The following is an 18,401-nucleotide window of genomic DNA, read 5'->3' as shown; positions in this document are numbered from 1 at the left end:
CTGATTGCCAAGTGCACCGGTCACTTCCATATTTTAGGCACTGCTTCCTTACAGTAGGTGCTGATGATAGCTTCAGTTTTTACTCCAGCAATCCCGGTCTTGGTGCTTTTCCTGTTTATGGTAATCCGTGCTGCACTTCTGAGTGGTGTGAGCGTTCCCCTGTTGTGTGTTACTTTTCCCCTGTACACATATTGTCTCTCCTGTGTGTTTTCAGTGCGGTGTGTGCGAGTTTTAGTTCTCTCTTGTAACTGTCATTTTGTTGAGTTTTGTCTTTGTGTTTTCCGGCCCGCCCCGAGGGTGTGGGAGAAGGGGAGTAAGACAAGGGTCAGAGTTAGGGTTACACTGGGGGCTCAAACCTGGTTACCATCATACCTATCTTCGAGATAAGGGATATCACAGGCTCACAGTCTTAGGGGTGCTTCACACACAGTGAGCTCGCTGCCGAGATCGCTGCTGAGTCACGCTTTTTGTGACGCAGCAGTGACCTCATTAGCGACTTCGCTGTGTGTGACACTGAGCAGCGATCTGGCCCCTGCTGCGAGATCGCTGCTCGTTACACACAGCCCTGGTTCGTTTTCTTCAAAGGCGCTCTCCCACTGTGACACACAGATCGCTGTGTGTGACAGCGAGAGAGCGACAAATGAAGCGAGCAGGGAGCAGGAGCCAGCGTCTGGCAGCTGCGGTAAGCTGTAACCAAGATAAACATCGGGTAACCAAGGTGGTTACCCGATATTTACCTTAGTTACCAGCCTCCGCAGCTCTCACGCTGCCTGTGCTGCCGGCTCCGGCTCTCTGCACATGTAGCTGCTGTACACATCGGGTTAATTAACCCGATGTGTACTGTAGCTAGGAGAGCAAGGAGCCAGCGCTAAGCAGTGTGCGCGGCTCCCTGCTCTCTGCACATGTAGCTGCATTACACATCGGGTTAATTAACCCAATGTGTACTGTAGCTAGGAGAGCAAGGAGCCAGCGCTAAGCTAAGCGGTGTGTGCTGGTAACTAATGTAAACATCGGGTAACCATACCCGATGTTTACCTTAGTTACCAGTGTCCGCAGCTTCCAGACGCCGGCTCCGTGCAAGCGCAGCGTCGCTTGCACGTCGCTGCTGGCTGGGGGCTGGTCACTGGTCGCTGGTGAGATCTGCCTGTTTGACAGCTCACCAGCGACCATGTAGCGATGCAGCAGCGATCCTGACCAGGTCAGATCGCTGGTCGGATCGCTGCTGCATCGCTAAAGTGTGAAGGTACCCTTAGGGCTAGCCTAGGGCTCCTGTCCTGTCTCTATTTATCCCGTGACACATATATTTTGTTTCTAATGTTTTCATGCATAGAAAATGCACCGTTCTAGTTTATAAGGCCGTTTACATGTCCATGTTGTTTTGCAACTTGCTGTTGCACAACTATTTTAGAGCTGTGATTCTGCTGTAACAAAATTGGTCAAATTGCAGATAAGTTGCTCACCAGTTTCAGTGACGTGTGACATGCGGAAGTCTATACCAAGTGAGTCAATTACGACCAGTAAGAGAAAATACAATGCATTTGAGACTGTCACAGCAGCAGGAGGTCGCAATGTGACGCTATAGCAAATGATTAAATGTGATAACACATGTGACACTGTGATTTCAGTGTGGTGGGGCATGTGGCCATGTAACCATAGCTTTAGGGTTAAATCGAAAATAAAGGTGAAAATCTGGGGTAAATGGATAAGTGTTCATGGAGTATAAACGGGCACAGCAGAAGGGTATCTCAATAATATTTTTGTAATGTGGCCAGTTATTACTTTAAATTCCATAACCAGTTTTTGAGATGTCACCGTACAGCGTTATGGTGGGTCTCATGGCATTTTTCTCACAATGCCACCTCCTCTATATATGGCTTTTTTTAATGGCATTTTTTCATTGACTTTTTTTTCTAAGACTTTAAAACATCTGAAAAAAGCATGTTACAACATAACAAAATAGAAAAACCTACCCTAAACACTTGGAACAAAAATTAATAATAATTAACACTTGAAATTCATAGCATTATTTTATCCAAATGTAAAAAAAATACGGTGTGTGAAGGAGGCTTAATAGAAGTTTAATAAGGGCTTTAAAATTTACATATAGTAATAATGGCACCTACAAAGTAAAATGTATAGACTTCTGAAAACTGCACATAAATGCAGTAAGTGTGTATGATCTGTTATTTTGCTGGGGTTGTAGCTTTATTTTAAAGGGGTTGTCCACTACTTTTCCACTGATGACCTATCCTTAGGAGAGGTCATCAATGTCTGATCGGCCGGGGTCCGCCATTCCGCTCCCCCTCCTATCAGCTGTTTTTGGTCCCGGTAGCGGCCACAGGCAGCCAGAAATGCTCAGCTCCGGAGCTGCTCCATCTTCTGATTGTGGCTGCGGCCGGGTACTGCACATCCGCCTCCTATTGACCTGAATGGGAGGCGGATGTTCAGTACCCCGCCGCGGCCAATATCCGCTCCGGAACTGAGCATTTCTGGCTGTCTGCTGCCGCCGCCAAAACCGAGAGCAGCTGATCGGCATGGGTGTTGCGTATCAGACTTCGGCTGGTCAGACACTGATGGCCTATCTTAAGGAAAGGCCATCAATGTAAAAGTAGGGGACAACCTCTTTAAAGCAATAGTTTCAGGAAAAATTATTAAAAAACTACTTTTAGTAGCATAATAGTTGCTTCACCCAGTTAACATTCATTTCATCCAATTGTCATCAAATAGGAAGACTACTGAGTCTGACATTGTGTATATGTAAGAATTACACATAGTTAAATACCTAATAGTCATACATATTTTAAAGGGGGATTTCCATCCCCGGGAAAGTATTCAGCAAGCAGTGCAAACTGCTGTGTAATGTACTCACTGTTAAGATTTGGCTTTACTTGTTGGTTCGAGCGGTCATCACGTGACCACATGTATGCATGTTTCATACTTGTGGTCACAAGCCGACTAATTTCTTATCAGCTTTTCTCCATGTTCTGTTAATAAAAATGTATGAGAAGCTTGTCACACATGATCGCCATTATGCAAGTCTCACACTTGGGGTCACGTAATGGCGGCTTGAACCAACTAGCAGAGCCAAAACCTAAAATTGTGTACATACATTACACATTATTAGAATGTAGGAAGCTGCCCTGTTTGATGAAAGTTTGAAAAACCCCTTTGAGGGGGCTGTCTAAACTTGTTTTCTTCAAAAGTGCACTGCTCATATCCACAGTCTTCCTGTTTTGTAGAGAGAGGTGCGCACTAGAAGATTGACATTTTGGACGAGCGGCGTGGTCGCATTATTGGTCCAAAATGTGTGGTCTTCCAAACTGTGTGCTTTCCCACATGGGATTCGGTCAGCTTCAAACCAGCTCAAGGAATCTCCAAAGTATAGAGGCTCCTTACCTCCCTACTCTGTGGTCTCAGAGAAGCTGGTTACCTAGGCAACAAGCTGTACACTTTAGATTTTAAAAATCCTCTGTTCTTGAGACCGGAGAGGATTTTTAATAAGAAATTGATTGTTTTTACAAGCACTCTGCATCTTCACCACATGAGAATTTAAGACAATCCCCTTTAAGGTGGAAGGAAAAAAGATGGGACCGACAGGTTGGAATTTAAAATCAATACACCGGATGTTTGATATTATGTGGCATTGACCTAGGTGATATCACCATTCCTTCTAAACCACAATGTTGTTTTGTACAGAGAGTTTCCTACAGGGTTCTCTGATAATTTTATATAGTGACTGCCCAAGCTAATATTTTAGGGTGCAGCAGTTTCACTGACAGCATTGTTCTCTCTCTGTTCAGGAGTAAAAGCTAAGGACAGCCACAGTCCAATCAAATTCTGTGTGCATAATCCCTAAATCTGGTCACACATGTATCAAGGGTTGTTAAAGAGTCATCACCTATCCATGGCAGATGATAAATGTCTGATAGGTGGGGGACCCACTGCTGAAACTCCCACCAGATACTATAATGGGATCCCTAAGGAAGTGGATGTTAATCAAGTGTCATGTTGTGACATTCAGTATCTATGTGTCTGACAAAAACTAACAAGGCTACCTAGCTGGCAATTAAAAACTAATTAACCCCTTCAGCCCCAAGCCTATTTTGACCCTAAAGACCAGGCCATTTTTTGCAATTCTGACCAGTGTCACTTTATGAGGTTATAACTCTGGAACGCTTCAACAGATCCCGGTGTTTCTGAGATTGTTTTCTCATGTCATATTGGGCTTCATGTTAGTGGTAAATTTAGGCCGATATTTTTTGCGTTTCTTTGTGAAAAAAACAGAAATTTCACGAAAATTTTGTAATTTTCAAACTTTTCATTTTTATGCTCTAAAACCAACGAGGCATATGACACAAAATAATTAATAAATAACATTTCCCACATGTCTACTTTACATCAGAACAATTTTGGGAAAAAAAAAATTTAAGGAAGTTATAGGGGTTCAAAGTTTATGAGCAATTTCTCATTTTTACAACAAAATTTACAAAGCCACTATTTTTAGGGACCACATCACATTTGAAGCGATTTTGAAAGGTCTACATGACACAAAACACCCAAAAGTGACACCATTCCAAGAACGGCACCCCTCAGGCTACTCAAAACCACATTCAAGAAGGTTATTAACCCTTCAGGTGCTTCACAGTAGCTAAAGCAATGTGGAAAGAAAAAATGAACATTTTACTTTTTGCAACAAAAAATGTTAATTTAGCCTCAAATATTGCATATTTACAAGGGTAGCAGGATTAAATGAACCTTGAAAATTTGTTGGGCAATTTCTTCTGAGCACGCAGATACCTCATACGTGGCGAAAAACCACTGTTTGGGCGCACGGCAAGACTCGGAAGGGAAAGAGCGTCATTTGACTTTTTGAACAGAAAATAAGCTGGAATCGTTAGCCGCACCATGTTGCGTTTGGAGAGCCCCTGAGGTGCCGAAACAGTGGAGCTCCCCCACATGTAACAGCATTTTGGAAACTAGACCCCTCTTGGAATTTATCTAGATGTTTATTGAGCACTTTGAACCTCTGGGGGCTTCACAAAAGTTAATAGAGTTGAGCCGTGAAAATAAAAAAATTTTTTTTACCACAAATTTGTTACTTCAACCAGGTAGCTTTTTTTTCACAAGGGTATCAGGAAAAATTGCACCATAAAATGTATTGTGCAATTTTTCCTGAGTACACAGACACCTCATATGTGGTGGAAATCAAATGTTTGGGCGCACAGCAGGGCTCGGAATGCAAGGAGCGTCATTTGACGTTTCAAATGCAAAATTGTCTGGGATAATTAGCGTATTCCATGTTGTGTTTGGAGACCCCCTGAGGTGTGGGAGGTGAGATTGGGGATAGTTACCCTACAGGATGGATCTAGGCAGCAGGATCACAGGAGATGAAGGAGGCAGCAGATCGGCGAGGGTGAGAGGTGGGAGAGGGAGCGTAGCGCAGATCACGGGGGAGACAGGTGAGCAGAGCACAGATCACGGGGGTGAGAGGTGGAGGGAGAGCGGACAGCAGATCACGGGGGTGATAGGTGAGGGAGCACAGATCACGGGGGTGACAGGTGAGGGAGCACAGATCACGGGGGTTACAGGTGAGGGAGCACAGATCACGGGGGTTACAGGTGAGGGAGCACAGATCACGGGGGTTACAGGTGAGGGAGCACAGATCACGGGGGTTACAGGTGAGGGAGCACAGATCACGGGGGTTACAGCTGAGGGAGCACACATCACGGGGGTGACAGGGAAGGGAGCACACATCACCTGGGTGACAGGGGAGGGAACACACATCACGGGGGTGACAGGTGAGGGAGCACACATCACGGCGGTTACAGGTGAGGGAGCACACATCACGGGGGTGACAGGTGAGGGAGCACACATCACGGGGGTGACAGGGGAGGGAGCACACATCACGGGGGTGACAGGGGAGGGAGCACACATCACGGGGGTGACAGGGGAGAGAGCACACATCACGGGGGTGACAGGGGAGGGAGCACACATCACGGAGGTGACAGGTGAGGGAGCACACATCACGGGGGTGACGGGAGGGAGCACAGATCACGGGGGTGACTGGAGGGAGCACAGATCACGGGGGTGACGGGGGTGGGAGCACAGATTATGGGGGTGACAGGGGAGGGAGCACACATCACGGGGGTGACAGGGGAGGGAGCACACATCACCGGGGTGACAGGGGAGGAAACACACATCACGGGGGTGACAGGGGAGGGAGCACACATCACGGGGGTGACAGGTGAGGGAGCACACATCACGGGGGTGACAGGTGAGGGAGCACACATCACGGGGGTGACAGGTGAGGGAGCACACATCACGGGGGTGACAGGTGAGGGAGCACACATCACGGGGGTGACAGGTGAGGGAGCACACATCACGGGGGTGACAGGGGAGGGAGCACACATCACGGGGGTGACAGGGGAGGGAGCACACATCACGGGGGTGACAGGGGAGGGAGCACACATCACAGGGGTGATGGGAGGGAGCACACATCACGGGGGTGACGGGAGGGAGCACAGATCACGGGGGTGACTGGAGGGAGCACAGATCACGGGGGTGACAGGGGAGCACAGATTACGGGGGTGACAGGGGAGGGAGCACAGATCACGGGGGGACAGGAGAGGGAGCACAGATCACGGGGGTGACAGGGGAGGGAGCACAGATCACGGGGGTGACAGGGGAGGGGGCGGGTAGCCGGTCACGGAGGTGAGAGGTGGGGGGGAGTGTGCAGCACATCACGGAAGGGAGGGGGCAAGCAGCACATAACGGAGGAGAGGGGGCGGGCAGCCGATCACGAGGGGGAGGGGCCGGGCAGCACATAACGGAGGAGAGGGAGCGCACAGCACATAACGGAGGAGAGGGAGCGTACAGCACATAACGGAGGAGAGGGGGCGGGCAGCCGATCACGAGGGGGAGAGGCCGGGCAACACATAACGGAGGAGAGGGAGCGCACAGCACATAACGGAGGAGAGGGAGCGCACAGCACATAACGGAGGAGAGGGGGCGGGCAGCCGATCACGAGGGGGAGAGGCCGGGCAACACATAACGGAGGAGAGGGAGCGCGCAGCACATAACGGAAGAGAGGGGGCTGGCAGCCAATCACAAGGGGGAGGGGCCGGGCAGCACATAACGGATGAGAGGGAGCGCGCAGCATATAACGGAGGAGAGGGGGGGCAACCGGTCACGAGGGGGAGGGGCCGGGCAGCACATAACGGAGGAGAGGGGGGCAGCCGATCATGAGGGGGAGGGGCCGGGCAGCACATAACGGAGGAGAGGGGGCGGGCAGCTGATCACGAGTGGAGGGGGCTGGCAGCACATCACGGAGGTGATTTGGAGGGGCCGGGCAGCAGATCGGGGGGAGTTGTGGCACTGTGGCAGATGGAGGGCAGCGGCGGATCGGGAGGCTTTTCGCCGGTTTCATACAGTGCAATGGCAGCTCGGCAACTTCCGGGTCCCATGCTCCGGTCACATAACAGCATGGGACCGGAGCTTGTCGCCCTGCCATTGCACTGTATACACTCACTGTGCTGGCGTGCTGCAGGGACCGACAAGTGAAGCTGATGGGGGCAGTCACCGGCAACAGGTCCACTGTGATTGGTGAGATTGGTCACAAGGCCGATCTCTCCAATCAGAGCTACTGGAGCTGGGGGAGGGTGATCCAGTGAGGTCACCCAGCTCCAGCCAATGGCCAGTGCTACAGCTGCACTGACCATGGCTGGATTTTAATGTTTCAGTCACTTTAAATGACTGGAACATTACAGTGGCTGTGATTGGTTGAGCGGCGTTCGTCAGCCAATCTCAGCCTCCGTAGGTACGGGGAGGAGGCACCACCCCTCCTGAGGTCAGGTACAGGTCCCCTCCTCCCCGAATCTGCGGTTTGTGTTAACCGATCGCAGTCACCGGGTGCTCCGGTGCCGCGATTCCGCCATGACGGAAAGATCTGTCCTTGGTCTTTAAGGCCCAGGGCACCATGACGGATCTTTCCGCCCATGGTCGTGAAGGGGTTAAAAAAAATGCGTGGGCTCCCGCCATATTTTGATCGCCAGTGAGGTAAAGCCAGGCAGCTGGGGGCTGGGATTCTCGGCAGCCGCCCCTGGAAATGGTGCATTGTTTCTTAATGCCATTTCCATGCACTTTACCTGTCTAGTCCAGCGGCCCTGATGGTGGTGGCATGCTGGGTAATAAACGGGTTAATACCAGCTTTGTATTCTCAGATGGTACTAAGCCTGAAATTCATGATGTCACGCCACCATGAATTTCTAGTAAACAGTAAAAAAAAAAACACAACACAGAGAAAAAAAAATTCTATTAGAAATAAAACAAAAATAAAAACTCCTGTGCTCACATGACTCAGATCCTGTAAGAAACAGCAGAGTGCTGCTTGTTACACGAGATGATCATTTCTCCCGGTCTGAGCGGTGCTGCTCTGATCGGGCGAAATGAATGAGCAATCAGACAGCTGATCATTATAGCCCCCTAGGGGGACTAGTAAAATGAAAACAGAAAAAAGTTTTGAAAAATTTAAAAAAATAAAAAACCTAAAAGTTCAACTCACCCCCTTTTGAAAATTAGAGGGTTAAAGAAAAAAAAAATATACACACATTTGGTATCACCGCATTCAAAAACGCCCAATCTATCAAGATATAAAATCAATTAATCTGTTCGGTAAATGACGTAACGCCAAAATTACGGTTTTTTGGTCGTCACAAATTTTGCGAAAAATACAATAACAGGCGATCAAAACTTACCATCTGCGCAAAAATGGTGCAGTTCAAAACGTCAGCTCGAGACGCAAAACATAAGCCGTCAATAAGCCATAGAGCCCGAAAAATAAGAATGCTATGGGTTGCGGAAAATGGCGCAAAACGTACGCCACTTTTTCGGACAAATGTTTGATTTTATTTTTAACCCCTTAGATAAAAATAAACCTATTCATGTTTGGTGTCTTCGAACTCGCATCGACCTCAGGCATCACACCGACACATCAGTTTTACTATATAGTGAACACAGTGAATAAAATATCTCAAAAACAATAGTGCCATCACACTTTTTTTTTTTTTTACTTTTTCCGCATTTGGAATTATTTTGCCATTTTCCAGTACACTATATGGTAAAACTCATGGTTTCATTTAAAAACCACAGAAAACGAGCCCTCACATGACCATATTGACTGAAAAATAAAAAAGTTACATCTCTCGGAAGAAGAGTGGCGAAAAAAACCCCCGGAAAGCGCAAAATCGGCCGGTTGTGAAGGGGTTAATATTTGCAGAAAAAATATTTTTATTTAATATGGAAATGAGGGAGCACTTCGGTGCACCCTTGGTTTGGTCTTTGCTTTGGTGCACGGTTACGCCCTCATATTTGTATATTAAAGAGAGTCTGTTGTCTTTAATTACAGCACTCCATTGGTAAAAGTGAGCGCTATCTAAAATCAGCTTGCATGTCTGCGCTTGCAGTGGGTGCCCACAGTGTGGCTGCAGGCTCGTTCTGATGCCTGGTACTTGCCTGCTTTTGGCTGCCCTTTGAACGGCTTTAGTAAAGAGGAGGGGTGTTGAATGAGCAGACAGCATGCCACACATCACTAGGCCCTGTCCTTCTTAGTGCAGCATTTTGCTTGCTAATCTTTTGGGGTATCAAGTGGTGGCTACAAGTGTATTGAGCAATGCTGCATCCACTAGATGGGTTCTGGCCAAGAGTATGCATATTGCGTACTTGACCCCCTTTCCCGGCACATACACCAGCGAATCCTCGCAGGAGGATTCACAAGTCTGCAGTCATACACAGTGACTGCAGACTTGTAATTCGAGACTGGACAACCCCTTTAAGATAAACAGTATATGATTCTTGTGGGGGCTACGTCCACTATATAAATGTTTATGCAATTGAATTGGCATTTAGTTGACAGACTAGGTAAGCTGATAAATAATATATGTCAGCCCAAAAAGTATTTGACTAAAGCCTCCATACACTAAAGACAGCTGTCCAATAATTCAGCTGGCACCTATCTCGCCTGAGTCTCCCATACACAGGAGCGCTCACTTTGTCGAGAGCTCTTGTGTTATCTGAGACAGCCGGTACTAGACATGTCTGGCGGTGTGCTCATCGCTTAGAAAACAAAAGGATATATAGTCCAAAATCAAACATGCTGGGTCCTCATCTCCCTGACAATCATTAGACTGTTGGCCGAACCAGTCTATCCCTGGGTTCGGCTGACTTTAGGGTACCTTCACACTTAGCGATGCAGCAGCGATCCGACCAGCGATCTGACCTGGTCAGGATCGCTGCTGCATCGCTACATGGTCGCTGATGAGCTGTCAAACAGGCAGATCTCACCAGCGACCAGTGAACAGCCCCCAGCCAGCAGCGACGTGCAAGCGACGCTGCGCTTGCACGGAGCCGCCGTCTGGAAGCTGCGGAGACTGGTAACTAAGGTAAACATCGGGTATGGTTACCCGATGTTTACATTAGTTACCAGCGCACACCGCTTAGCTGTGTGTGCAGGGAGCAGGGAGCCGCGCACACTGAGCGCTGGCTCCTTGCTCTCCTAGCTACAGTACACATCGGGTTAATTAACCCGATGTGTAATGCAGCTACATGTGCAGAGAGCAGGGAGCCGCGCACACTGCTTAGCGCTGGCTCCTTGCTCTCCTAGCTGCTGTACACATCGGGTTAATTAACCCGATGTGTACAGCAGCTACATGTGCAGAGAGCCGGAGCCGGCAGCACAGGCAGCGTGAGAGCTGCAGAGGCTGGTAACTAAGGTAAATATCGGGTAACCACCTTGGTTACCCGATGTTTATCTTGGTTACAAGCTTACCTCAGCTGTCAGACGCCGGCTCCTACTCCCTGCTCGCTTCATTTGTCGCTCTCTCGCTGTCACACACAGCGATCTGTGTGTCACAGTGGGAGAGCGCCTTTGAAGAAAACGAACCAGGGCTGTGTGTAACGAGCAGCGATCTCGCAGCAGGGGCCAGATTGCTGCTCATTGTCACACACAGCGAGATCGCTAATGAGGTCACTGCTGCGTCACAAAAAGCGTGACTCAGCAGCGATCTCGGCAGTGAGCTCGCTGTGTGTGAAGCATCCCTTAGTCTGTATATGAGTGCCTTAACTAAAGGGTATGTGAACTGTTAGCTTATTTGCACATGATGTCTTTTACATATCTGCGAATCCTTTGAGATTTTCAAGCAGAAGACAGTTTAGCACACATTGTCGTCTTTTTTTGCCTCTTTTCTAACATCTTTTGGCTGCTGTGTTTTTTTTTAATAGAAATTTTATTAAAGTGAACCAACCAGCTGGATTTTCATATACAGTCTGTCCACCCATATCCTGTCCACCACCATTAACTTGAGAACGGCGGCAGCTATAGGCATAGAAGTGGTGTCTAGGTATAGTAAAATAGCCATGCGCTACGCAATGAAACCACCTATAGCGCCAGCTGGTGGAAAACAACAGAGTTAGCATTTTTATCTCGAAAACGGAACGAAATAGAGAAAAAAAGTGAATTACAAAGTTGTAGGGCATCATCAATTCAATACACATCGACACCTTGCATACAGAAATGCTATGATAAGAACGTGTAAAACTTACAAGGCTGCGGACGTGAAGCGATACCTCATGGAGACCTTCCTACAAGTCATTGGGTATTGTGGCTGCGTGGAGTGGTCTCCACACCCACCTGACCTGACCCCATTGGACTTCTTTCTGTGAAGTCACATTAAACAGCAGGTGTATGCGACCCCTCCACCAATATTGCTGGATCTATGACGACATATTACAGATGCTTGTGCAAATGTGTCACCTACCATATTACACAACATGCAGCAAGCTACAGTATGCTGTCCAGAGTCCAGATGTGCATTGCAGCTGATGGTGGCCACTTTGAGCATCAAAGTTAAATGAGCGCCATATGCGTGACCAGCATTCAATGTTTTTTTTGGGGGGTCATGGGTTTCATATCATAGCATTTCTGTATGCAAGGTGTCGATTTGTATTGAATTGATGATGCCCTGCAATTTTTTAATTCACTTTTTTTCTCTATATCGTTCCGTTTTCGAGATAAAAATGCTAACTCTGTTTTCCACCAGGTGGCGCTACAGGTAGTTTCATTGCATAGCGCATGGATACCTTACTATACCTAGACACCACTTCTATTCCTATAGCTGCCGCCGTTCTCAAGTTAATGGCGGTGGACAGGATGTGGGTGGACACAATGTATAAAGCCAGTGCTATACTGCGCTAGGATGCTGAATGTAAGCATACCTTTTTTTCTGAGATTGGATGTTTTATTTCAGAAATATGTGCATGAAAAGTTCCCGCAATGCACTGCTATTTGATTGACTGGTGCAACAGGAGAAAGGAATATGTGGGTCAGGTCTATCTGTTCCCACCCGTGTCTGTCTCCCTGCTCTGGAATTAACATCTATGACGCTTAAAGGCAGAGGAGGTCCAGGAAGGCAGACAGGGGTGGGAATAGATCACAAACCCCGACCCACATATTTCCTTCCTGTTGCACGTGTCAGTCAAATAGCAGTGCATTGCTGGAAATTTACTTGCACACATTTCTAAAATAAAACATCCAATCTCAGAACAAAAGGTATGCTTACATTCAGCTTCTTAGCATCAGTATAGCACTGGCTTTATTTTATGAAAATCTTGCTGGTTGTTTCTTTTTAAATTTTTTGTCTGATACGTTTTTGCATATTTGTTATAATAAAAAATATTTGTATGGTGATCCCCAGTGTATGGCACATTCTTTTCTGTCTTTTATATCCTACTTAATGCTTTTTCAAGCATGCTACAGAGTAGATCTACCTTAAATAGATGTCATGTGCACATACTCTTAGTTTGACTTGTCTGTAGGGGCGTGACCACTTGGGAAACATGAAAGCTAAATATGGCCCTGGCTATTCTACTAATAACCAGTTAACAAGATTTGCAGTGCGATAGGGTGTTACAGCTTTCCAAGAAACAATATAAACTTTAATGAAATCTGCAACTGTGGCTAGCAAAACTTATGGCTAATACTAGAATTTATACTGTATGTGGTTAATACAATTAGGACTTTTCCCAAAGCTATTATAAACTGATTTTCATGTTTAATTGTTCTAAATTTTTTGTGTCTTTAATTAGGAACTTGAGTGCAACTGAAGACGTGGCCTCTGCACATATCGGCAGGTACACAATAGGCAAGTAATGAGCAGCTGCCTAAATCTTATGATGCAGATGTGAGCAGCACCGGACAACCCCTGGAATGGCATGTTCACACACGTCAGGAGGGAATGACTAGGGTAGAATCTGAAGAACTAGATGTCAGCTGAGGGTGTGTTCAAGTGACAACCATCTCGTGTACAGAGAATTTTAGCAGCTTTCTGTATCAGAAAATACCTTAGCAATTTGATTTATCTAATCAAACGTTCTGATAAAATTGGATACAAAGATAACTCTTCAGCATACATCATGGTCATGGCTTAACAGAATTGTAGGTAGCATTTTGCCTAGTTGGAAAACTTGCAGGAACATACAATGTGTCAAAAACTATTTAGAAAGAAGGAACCATTCTTCATAAGTCATTCTTCACAAGAGGCAAGTATTACAAGACCATGGCACTCAATTTGTAGATCAAAGCCAACATGTTTATTGGGGATCTGCATTTTCCAACTGTCCAAAATGCTTGGGACGGTCATAGTTTAAGTCCATTCTCAAGGCCTGCTTCATAACTGGTACATTCGTATGGTTGTCTCAGTAAGGCCTCGCTCACACTTGCGTTTAATAGGGATGAGTGCAATCCAATAAAACATGTGATTGCACTCACCAATGTTAAACAATCAGACAGTGTTCATCTGCAATTTTTTTTTTCATGCTGAATCGACATCAGAAAAAAATTAAGCCATGCTGAATTTGGCAGCATATATCGAATCACATGCACCCATCAACTTCTATGGACGCGTGTGAAACATTGGAATGCACTCGGATGACATCCGAGTGCAGAATGATGCAGAGACAGGCAATAGAGAAGATGGAGAAATGAATCTCTCCCGATCACAGACAGACAGGAAGACATCCTGAAAACAGCACACAGGTAGCCAACAAAACCCCGGAGTACCTAGAAATTCCTAATACCTTGGAAGCCATACACAGCCAGGAAGACGTCCTGAAAACTGCAGGTGGACGTGTCCTGGAAACCACAGGCAAGTTACGCGATACTGGAAACCGCAGGCAGATAGGTAGTGATACCGGAAACTGCAGGCAGGTAGGTAACTATGGTACTGGAAGCTGCAGACAGCCAGGAAGGTGTCTTGAAGATGTGGACAGGACCTGGGCAAAACATACTAAAAGTCTCACCAGTAAGTCTTAATACCAAAACAATGGAGTGTGTCTTTGAAACCCTAATATAGGCCTAGGAAGTTCATCACATGGGAGCATGGCCCACTGCTTGCAAAGCCCAACATGGAGCACAAGAAAGTCTAGCAGACGGAATGGAAGGAGCAGAGCCCAGACTCGGGGCAGGTGTGTTACAGTAGCCACTATCAAGTGCAATATATTTTCAGTAGGATTTTTTTTATTTATGTTTTTTAAAGAAGATCTTTCACAAAAAAGAAATTATGTTTAACTGGGCACACAAAGTAATAGGCACTTGTGCAAAACAGAGAAAAACTATTTTTAGTCTCGTTGCAAACACTACTAGAAGTGTTTGTAATGAGCCTCAACTTTGCAGTACTGCTCTGCTCCCACACTGACTGCCAGATATAGGAACAGAAAGTTGTTAATCACACTAAGGTCTGCTGTGATCCAGCATGTCAACACTCTGCAGTGAGGAGAGCCGACTGTTTGTCAATACATGTCTCACACTGAGCCTGCTCTAAGCTAATTTGGAAGAGTGTTCTTTTCCCCAGTGTGTTGCTACCTGCTTGTAATTTATTTGCATCAGAAAGAAGTGCACACCATAAGTAAAATATCTCTAGAAATGCCTTCTTGAACTCATATAAATTAACTGTTTAGATGCCAAATATTTGATCGCTACAATCTCCACAACGGACAGGCAAAATTGAAAAATTGCAAACGTTTTATTCTGCTCTGCAACCACTATTACATTGTGTGTCCAATTCAATATGAAAAAATTTGGTGAAAAGCAGAGATGAGCGGACCCATGGAAGTTCGGGTTTGACGTGTTAAGCCGAACTTTAGATAAAGTTCAGTTTAGGACACAGACTTAACGTGAACTTGATCCGAAGCCCAAACTCCATTGGAAGTCACACATTGGGAAGTTAGGCTCTAAGTTGACATACAGCTGGGTTTTTTGGGAGGTAGGGGTTTTGGACACACTTCATCCGAAAACATTGTTTTTGCCCCACCGTGAGAGCCATTTAGAGACTGCAAGAGGTTGTCACTTGTCAGAGCACCGAGCGTACCTGCACCTTGTCCCAGAGAGCCTGGAAATGTAAAAAAAAAATGCTTGCAATGATTCTGCATTTTGGGTGCGTTTTTGGTGCATTTGTTAATTCTGATTTTGATGCGATTTTTTTTTTTTTTTTTTTGGGTGAAAAAATAGTGATGGGTGGCCGGGACTGTGAAGACCGACCCCCGTGGGTTCAAAGGCACCTGCGGGGGTCAGACATAAAAAAACCCCAAAAACTAAGTAACAATAAAGAAAAAAATAATAAAGCGAGCGCGATTTACTTACCAAGTCACCGGCGCGGCTGTACACTGCTCCCGCGGCAGCTCATTCTTCTTCCGGGGCTGCTCATTAGGCTCATGTATATTCACTCCTTCCCCTGCCCACCGGCATCTGTGATTGGTTGCAGTCAGACAGCGCCCCCAGCCTGTGTGACAGCCTGTCTGACACATCCAATCACAGACCTGGTCTGTGGGTCTATAGCGTACAGTAAAAATAAATAAAAAATTGGCGGAGAGTCTATGCAACCCAGGTATTATGATACCCAGCACAGATAAAACCCACGGTTACAGGCTGCAGCCCCTAGCCATGAGCTCAACTTGGCTGTGCATCAAAGTAGGAGGAACAGTATGTGGCTTTTTTCATTTTTTAAATTATTTAAATAAATAATTAAAAAAAAATCAGGCATGCAGTCCCCCTCAATTTTGATAATCAGCCAAAATAAAGCCAGACAGCTAGGGGCTGGTATTCTCAGGATGGGGAGACCCACGTTATTGGGAGCCCCCTAACATAAAAATAGCAGCCTGCATCCACCCAGGATTGTTGCCTCCATTAGATGCGACAAGCCCAGTATTTACCCAGCTCTTCCTCATTGCCCTAGCGCAGTGGCAATCGGGTTAATTAAAGGGTTAATAGAAGCCCACAGCTGCCACTAAATCCTAGATTAGTAATGGGGAGGATCTATGAGATCACTAATTCCATAAGTAAAAAGAAATTAACACAAACACCGAGAAAAATACTTTATTTGAAATAAAATATAGTACCCTCTTTCTCCTCTTTTTTAACACCAAAAAGACCCTTCAAGTTCCGCCGTAATCAACACAATGTCCCACGATGATCCTGGCTGTGCTACATCAGAGCCTGGAGAAACCGAAAACATGTCTGATCTCTCCAGGAAACACTGACAAGAGGTCATACCCGGGTTCCCACAGTATGACCTCTGATGACCTGAGTACCGCACACTAGCTTAAACTGCAAGGCCTTTTAAAGTTTAATCTGCCCAATTTCTAGAGTGAGGTAATCTCTGATGAGTGTAATTTTCAGCTTTGCCCAGCACCTGGTCGTCTAATGGTTAGTTGGAGACCTGGAGAGGTGTACAAACCACAGTGTTTTGCACCCACTGTGAAATTTGGTGGAAGATCGGTGATGATCTGGGGATGCTTCAGCAAGGCTGGAATTGGGCAGATTAAACTTTACGAAGGACGTATGAATCAAGTATACAAGGTTATCCTGGAAAAAAAACAGTTACTTCCTTCTGCTCAGACAATGTTCCCCAACTCTGAGGACTGTTTTTTTCCTGCAGGACAATGCACCATGCCACACAGCTAGGTCTGTCAATGTGTGGATGAAGGACCACCACATCAAAACCCTGTCATGGCCAGCCCAATCTCCAGACCTAAACCCCATTGAAAACGTCTGGAATGTAATCAAGAAGAAGATAGATAGTCATAAGACATCAAACAAAGAACTGTTTAAATTTTTTGCACCAGGAGTGGCCTAAGGTCACCCAAAAGCAGTGGGAAAGACTGGTGAAAAGCATGCCAAGACGCATGAAAGCTGGGATTAAAAATCATGGTTATTCCACAAAATATTGATTTCTGAACTCTTCCTGAGGTAAAACATTGTTGTTTCTAAATGATTATTAACTTGTTTTCTTTGCATTATTTGAGGTCTGAAAACACTGCATTGTTTTGTTATTTTGACCATTTCTCATTTTCAGAAAATAAATCCAAAATGTATTGCTTGGAAATTCAGTGATATGTTGTCAGTAGTTTATAGAATAAAAGAACAATTTACATTTTACTCAAAAATATACCTATAAAGAGAAAAATCAGTAAATACTGAAACTTTTGCAGTGGTCTCTTAATTTTTGCCAGAGCTGTAAATACTAGATAGACCTTTTTTTCAACACTCTATGACTATATTACCATCTAACCGCTACAGCACTATTTATAGTTTGGTTTCAAAACCAATTTTGTTTCATTTTTGTGTCATTTGTAAATTGCTTTTCAGTATTTTTAAGCTACATCTGCTAGGAGATTACACTGCATCTGTTCCTATTTGTATAAAAGATTATTATTCTTTATTTAGCTCCGACATATTATGCAGTGTTCTACTTACAGATATAAAAAGAAAAAATAAATGTAGAGAAAAGCAAATTAGCCCAGCTACATCTATCTGTCTCTGTCTGCAATCTGGAAGCAAAAAATATACATGGAAAAATTGGAACCTAATACTGTGAGAAGAGAACAAAATATATATATATATATATATATATATATATATATATATATATATATATATATACTGTTGTCCTTTAAAGTTTCACACAAAGTTGGCGAGCATGGGTGGTCAATGGCTCCGATTCTTCATTTGCATTTTTTAAGTGATTTTTCATTACTTCCTTGTGTTCTTTGCTGTTCTTTGCAACTATTTTTCCACAATACCGCATGCTGTTCATGAACTTTGAGCAGTAAATTTTTTTTTGCTAAAAAGTAACACATTTTGCAAAATTTTAGAAAAAGAAAATTACTCCAGGGGTCTGCAGTACCCCCCCCCCCCTTCCCCGCACACACACACACACACACACACACACACACTCGCTATCTGGAAATCCCACGTCCCCCCTTCCACAATGACAAATTAATAAAAAATGAAGAAGATGCAAATGCAATGATGAATTTCCCATGTCTTGCTTGGCCTGGAAACCCCCCTCTGACTT

The 18,401-nt window shown here is 45.4% G+C and overlaps 1 long non-coding RNA gene across 2 annotated transcripts in view; it reads left to right on the top strand.

Annotated features, from left to right (window-relative positions):
- The window catches only part of LOC142249071 (uncharacterized), a 24,817-nt gene extending 7,153 nt beyond the window's left edge, over nucleotides 1-17,664 (top strand). For both annotated transcript variants that reach the window (XR_012724984.1, XR_012724986.1), the window contains 2 exons: nucleotides 13,138-13,182; nucleotides 16,983-17,664. This is a non-coding gene — a long non-coding RNA (uncharacterized LOC142249071). The remainder of the gene's footprint in view (nucleotides 1-13,137; nucleotides 13,183-16,982) is intronic.
- The last annotated feature ends 737 nt before the right edge of the window (nucleotides 17,665-18,401 follow it).

This window comes from Anomaloglossus baeobatrachus, chromosome 1 (assembly GCF_048569485.1).
Source record: "Anomaloglossus baeobatrachus isolate aAnoBae1 chromosome 1, aAnoBae1.hap1, whole genome shotgun sequence".
NCBI classification, from domain to species: domain Eukaryota; kingdom Metazoa; phylum Chordata; class Amphibia; order Anura; family Aromobatidae; genus Anomaloglossus; species Anomaloglossus baeobatrachus.
Note: the sequence above shows the minus strand (reverse complement) of the source record. Positions and strands in the feature narration are given on the sequence as shown.